The following is a 7,275-nucleotide window of genomic DNA, read 5'->3' on the forward strand; positions in this document are numbered from 1 at the left end:
ACTTTACTGTATAAATATTCATTTAATTACCTACCGTATACACTGATGCATAATAAATATTACCTAATTTTGAAAGTTGTAATTACAATAACATCAGTATTGTGGTAATATAAGTGGTAGACTGTTATTTATTTAATTAACATTTTTTTTTAAATAGTGTAGTTCTCACATAAAATTGAAGGTGTGTTTATTGATTCTAATTTACATACTGCTTTGAGAATGACAACTTTGTATATTCAAAAATAAGGAATTGTGTAAATATGATCAACAATGTATTCAGTACCTAGAACAATGTCATTTTAAATTGCAGTACGTATATCCGAATACTGGTTAAATATTTATGTTTATTTCCTTCCAGACATATTTTGCATTTAAACAACTCTTCAGAAGAGATGATAATCATCTTATTTAGTATTCAGATTACAGATTTAACAACAATAGTTGTCGGACAGTTTCCATTTAAAAAGACTTGAAAGTGTGGTTATTGTACAATGCATTAGGTTGAAAAACATTTGCAAGATTGTTCTCTACTATGTTTTTTACTTTTCTTATCCGGATAGGTTTCCCATGGAATATCTTGATTATTAATAACTATTCCTATTTATATCAAATTTCACAAGGTTTATCTGCGAAAATTTTACAATAGTTATAAAATATTTGTTTGTATTTATTAACTCTAAACATTCAATATTATTGTAAGTAATTTCAGTCAGGTTATAATTATGAGTTAACAATTTGCAAGCATGCGGTATTGTTTATAGCAGTTTTTTTTTTCCATTCAGAAATCCAATTATACCTTAATTGTAATTTTCGATGATCTCATCAGCTTTTAAATATCTGTTACCCTTAACAATAACACTTATTTTGATAAATCCTGATTTTTTAATTAAAACTTAGTACGATTTCCACTGCTGTCGTCGTTGAGAACAGGCGTGCTTTACTAACGCTCTTACCAAAATTGTTTAATTGTCTGGAACCATGGGCTATCTTGATGATGAACGAAGCTAGATGGTCATAGGAAGCACTTGATGTGAAATAATAGATTAAATTCGTTGCAAATCATGATTTTTTGGTTGCGTCTACTAGTTTTAGCGCAAGAATCACAAACTTTATTGGTGGATAATTTACCGAATCCATTGTTCAGCTTATTAAGAGTTCTAGTTTTAGTTTTTAGGCCTGGGTGACTGTGAATGTCCCCACTAACCAACAAACGTAAGTTGAATGATGATTTTTATTGATTGGCGTAGCATCTCACTGGCATGCCAATACATCGGCTGGGATGAATAGTTAACGGTAGTAGGCCTACTTGCACATCAAATTAGTGCACGACTCAACAGTCCGTATGAATGTACTGCAATCGGTAGCAAAAAAAAATCTTTAATAATTGAACCGTTGAAGAAATTTGAATTAAATGCAGGCCATATCAAAACCATGGCATTCCACTGATGAATAGCAACAATGGAATACAAAAAGAATACCGTACATTTCAATCGCAATGAACACATTTGATATAGAAGAATAAACGGTACGGGTCGTGTAGTATGTACTCGCTACTGCAACTGTCGAATTCTTTCTTGAACAACAGTTCAATGGCACTTAATGATAGCAATAGTGATTCATCCAGTTTTAGTTCTTCCTTTGTGTAAACTCGTGATCTTATTCAAGTTGCATTATGTAGTGCCAGAAGTGTCTTTAACAAGATTGAAGAATTTAAAGCGCGTATTGCAATCGACGAGTTGGACATTGTGATTGTGACTGAAGCTTGGTTGAAAGTACTCAAACTTTACCAGAACCATTTTATGTGTACAGAAAAAACGATCGTTCTAGACACGGTGTTGGTGTGTTAATTGTAACTAAGAACTCTTTTAAATCAACTGTTATAAACTTTCGAACCAAACGTTCCGTAAAGATGCCCTCAGACACCCGAATAATCAAAGCAAAAGTGTAAAATACAAGCATCATAGTAACCAATTGAGATACCTTACTAAAAGATCCCACAATACATTAAAAAATGTATTAATGCTTGTGAAAATGGTGATACCAAACCATTTTTTAGTTATGTTAAGTTGAAGCGTAAGACGGGTCCAGTTAAAGGTTTTGTGTTTAACAATTTGCCTTTAATTTCGGAAAATGATGCCGCAAATTGCCTTTTCCACAATTTTTTCCATCAAATTGTAATGCTTCCGATACTTCCTTTAATGTCAATTACGTGATATGTAACTGCGATCACGTTGATATTGTCCCCCTCGTGTGTTACTATTAAATAAATTTCTTACTGATGGCTTTATTACAAAAGATTGGAAACTGGCTAATGTCACCCATCTGTTAACCCTAATGATATTAACAATTATCGACCCATATCGCAGTGTTTTATTATAAATTTAGTTTTGAACTTATCGTTGCTGACAACATTCTACTTAATCTCCTGTTCTTTAGGTTTATCAGCATGGGTTTTACCCGGGTAGGCCATGTATTACTTTATATGACGACTGGTTATCAAAAATCCACCGGTCGTCGATGGTATATTCCTTGATTGGGAAAAAAGCATTTGACTGTGTTACCTCTGATCTGCTTATTAAAAAACCGCATAGTTTGGCAGTATGTGGACCTCTGCTGAAATGTGTTCACTTATCCCCCAGTAACATACTTCAGTTCTTGGCAAAGAATATTCTCAATGGAATAAAATAGGCTCGGTGTTACACACCGGCCCGTCCTGGGCCTTAATATATTTTGTTTTCGACTTGCCTTTTCATACTAATTCTCATATATAACAGTACGATGATGACACAGTGATTTAGAGACCAGTATATTGTCCTCGTGATGCCATTGACTTACAAGCACACCTCCATAGTATTTCCAATTGGTGTGACGAAAACCACATGGAGTTAAATGCAAAAAAGTGCAAAGCCATGCACAGTATTAGGAAATTCAATTATATACTACATTTTACATTATACAACTGACACTAATTTTCTAAAGTTGTTATACCACATAGATATCTTGGTATTGACTTTTCAGGTGACTTAATATGGTCAACTCATGTTAGTAATATTTCTATAAAATCAATGAAAATTTTAGAGTTTATCAAACGGTTTTGTTGGCTTTAACGATACTGAAATATTACTAAGACTTTCTATTGTTCTTTGTTGTCCAATTATCGAATACGGTGCTTCTGTGTGGGATCCACACAAAAAAACAGCATAAGATAGCTATTAATAAGTCATTGAAATGTATTATTAGGTTATGTTTTTAAGGGGACTTTGCTGACAGGCTAAGAATCCGGTTTAAAGAATGAAATTCCATAGCATTATTTTTGTTGTAAAATACATACATAATTTAAATAATCTTGATGTTTTAGACTACATTGTCATATTTAAAGCCCGCTATCCAGAAACTCTCAACTGTAAACACAAATATGGTATAACTAATGCATTAAATATTCCTTGTTTGTGAACTTTCTACAAATTTGGGAACATTTTTCTCGTGATGTACTTAGTGGGAAGAGCCATTCGACAGATTGCCATTCTTTGAATTGTTTACTTTTGGTCACCTATAGAAAATATGTACTTTTGTATACTGTCTTTGCTTTTTCATGGAAATTAAATAAATAATAAAACAAAAGTATGTTTATTCATCAATATTACTCGTTCACATATATCTTCATATTTGTCAATATTTTGTGAATTAGAGTTATTTAACTTGCACAGTGAACTTAAAATATTTCGGTAAAAGGTTGGCATTTTTGTATTAATTGTATTATATAAATCATTTATGCTGATTACTTTTGTGTGTAAATGTCTTTGGAACCCAAATGTTTTATTGATATTTGTTTCCATCTATCCTGTGTGTTTTTATTCAATTATCGTTTAAACCAAGTAATATGTTATGAAATAATCTCTGATTCGAGGCATGGCATTTTCATTCTCCCGTTCTCAATTTCCTCATATAATATACTCCTTTTTTATCTTCTCACTACCTTCCCAGATAAAATAAAATATGATTATCTTTACTTTTTTTATTATTATTGCGGCGTTTCAATTATGCTTGCTAAGTAGATCAATTTCGATAATGCTAATGTATATAAAATGCAGACTTTACCGCTCATAGTCAATGTTTTTTTTTTCTTCCGTTGTTCAAGCTCATTTGCGAGCTGTATTACCCTTTTATCACAATTTTTTGAGTGCAAAGTATTTTTGTTTTTGTTTTTTTTGTTATATTCAACGTATACTCCAAGTATTTTGAAAAAGTCTCTCCAATGAATATTTCCAGGTTGTTCTTTTTTATTTTGCCATGTTCTGAGCAACATTGCATTTTTTTTGTTTATTTAATTTAATATTTTGCAATTTTTGTAAAATTGATCGCAGTTTGTAGACTTTGGTCAATGCTGTTAAAAATGCTGACGATCAATACTGTAACATCGCTAATTGGGCGCTTTTTCCTTCATGTTCGTTACCTTTATTTATTTTCGTTAGTCCAATTCATATAATATTGTTATATTTCCGGATTTTGGTTGCCATAATTTCTGCTATGATGATGAATAATATTGCGGACAGGGGACATCTTTGTCTATGTTCCGCTTTGAATAATACCTTTTTCAGACATCCAGCCGTTATTAGTTACATAGCATTCGGTATTTGCATACAATATTTTTATCCAACTTGAAAAACCTCACTGAAATTATATATTTTTAAACTGATATCACAAAGTTCCTACTTACACTCTCAAAAGCTTTTTTTTTTAAATCTAAGGGAATTAGGGCGCCTTCGGCTTTGGTATAACAGGTATATTTCATTAGTCTTCGATTAATCTAATATTTTCAATTATAAATAAATGAACATGCAGTTCAGATTAAGTTGATTCTATAAAGGTCTGTATGCTAAATACACTGATTTAAATTTGTCTATAATATTTCTTTTATTTATCCATGTAGATCAATGAGATTGCACTAGATTGTGGGATTTCTAATGAATCTTTCTACCAAGCTCTTATGTACTTGAATGACCGTGGATTCATCCTGTATTCAAAAATAAACGAGACGTTGAAAAACACTGTTATCACTAACATCCACATGTTGATTGGAGTCTTCACGAAAATTGTCAAACCACAGGTACTACTTACTGATAACCCTCAAGCGTAAAATAGGCCAAATTTTATTGATAATGATGATTTTGCCTAAACATTGCAAGTAATACGTTTAATTGATGGATCAAAATAATATTCTTTCAATACAAGCTAGTTTGCCTTTTACAAAAGGTAATATTTCTCTCTAGAATTATAGTAAAAGATGTAGCAACCACGCTCTTTGAAACAATTATATCGTATGCTTTAGAAAAATAAACATAGATTAAATATAACTAATTTAAATTTAGATTAAAATTGCGATAAATATAATGTTAATAATGATGATGATAAATATGAGGGCGATAGCAATGATGACTCTTATAATTATGACATTATGTAAAAGTAAAAAAAAAACAATAAACATTTTGTTACAGATTCATATTCCTGAATTGATAGATTCATGTCATCTACTTACTGATAAAGGCATTCTGCATGAGAAATTACTACGCCGTGTATGGAAAGACGATTTAAAAGATGAAAGCAATTTTGAGGTTTTCATAGAACTGATGAGGCTTTATGGACTTATTTTTGAGAAACAAACGGTAAGCCGATGTAATTAAATTATTATATACTTGGGAGCAGAGTGCACGGTCACACATGTCTCCCCCCCCCCCACCACTCACATTTTGTACAGATTAAATTAAAGTTCCTCGGCATACCAATTAGTAGTTTTTGAAAAACTGTAGATGTCACGAATAAAGTATATTCGGCAGACCGCATTTGGCCACCAACATCGGCCCCTTTTTAGTCTACAATTGGCCCAGTGAGTACAATGCTCATGTAAAAAAATAATTACATAAAATATATATAAAAGTCACAATTTGTCTATGAAGACAATACATTTTCACTATCGTGTCGTAATTCTCAGCTTAAAACCATATCTCCAAACTTTGTAATAAAAATTTTAAACAAACAACTCATTGGTGTTGAAAGGTTTGGCAAAATAACCATCGTTTTTCGGTCGAGTGCAGACATGCAACATATTGCTCGCTAGTCTCATTGAAATACGTATGCACTAATTTCATTACATGTCTCCTGTTACAGCCGCATAGCAGAAGGGCATTTCTTGAGCCAAGCGATTTGTAAGGATTGTGCCATATCAACTGAAATCTAACATTGAACCCCATTAATTAAAGTTATTTTAGATTTTAGTGTGGATATTTAAATGCTACGTTGCGAACACTGAACAGCTATACTATTGAGCGAGCCCACAGAGTAGGTAGAACCAAACAGTATGGTTTCAGGAAAAATCACAGTACATCCATGGCCCTTATTGATCTAACAAATAATATAGTTAATGCTTTTGAAAACCGCCAACTTGCAATTGGTCTTTTTATAGATCTTTCCAAGGCCTTTGTTACAATCGATCACAACATTCTTTTGTATAAGTTATCACACTACGGAATACGGGACCCGCACTTGATCTCTTCAAAAGCTACCTCTCAAATCGTGCCCAATGTACCAAATATTGTAATTCTATATCTAACTTCAGCCCAACCACATGTGGAGTTCCTCAAGGTTCATTACTGGGTCCTCTCCTGTTTATTTTATATATTAATGATATCCATCTGTCCATTAACTTGCTCAATTTCTTTCTCTATGCCGATGATACAACGGTTTACTATTCTAATCAAAATATTCAATCATTATTCGATACTTTTAACTCCAGTTTGATTCACATGTCCCAGTACTTTTCTACAAACAAAATTTCAGTCAACTACAAAAAATGTAGCTTCATCCTGTTTGGGACCCCCAAAAGGCTAAAAAATATCGACATTTCAGCATACAAAATATTCATTGACAATCACGAAATACCTTCTGTTCAATCTGCAAATTTTTTAGGAGTACAGTTAGACAGTGGACTCACATGGAAATCTCACATAAGTGAAGTTGAGAGTAAAATTTCCAAAAGCCTTGGCATCATTTCTAGACTCTCTTCCTTTATTCCCTGTAATGTTCTTCGTATTCTNCTACTGCTCTCTCATTCTTCCTTACTTGAACTACTGCAACATTGTTTGGGGCAATACATATCCATCTAACATCAACAAACTTCAAATTCTTCAAAAAAAGGCTATCAGGATCATATCTGGCTCTCCCCCACAATCTAATTCTTCCCATCTGTTTTCCAATCTCAATTTTTTAAAATTAAACGAT

The sequence above is a fragment of the Anneissia japonica genome, unplaced genomic scaffold, assembly GCF_011630105.1.
Source record: "Anneissia japonica isolate Jap-2015-1 unplaced genomic scaffold, ASM1163010v1 scaffold343_len330904_cov94, whole genome shotgun sequence".
Lineage (NCBI taxonomy): Eukaryota > Metazoa > Echinodermata > Crinoidea > Comatulida > Comatulidae > Anneissia > Anneissia japonica.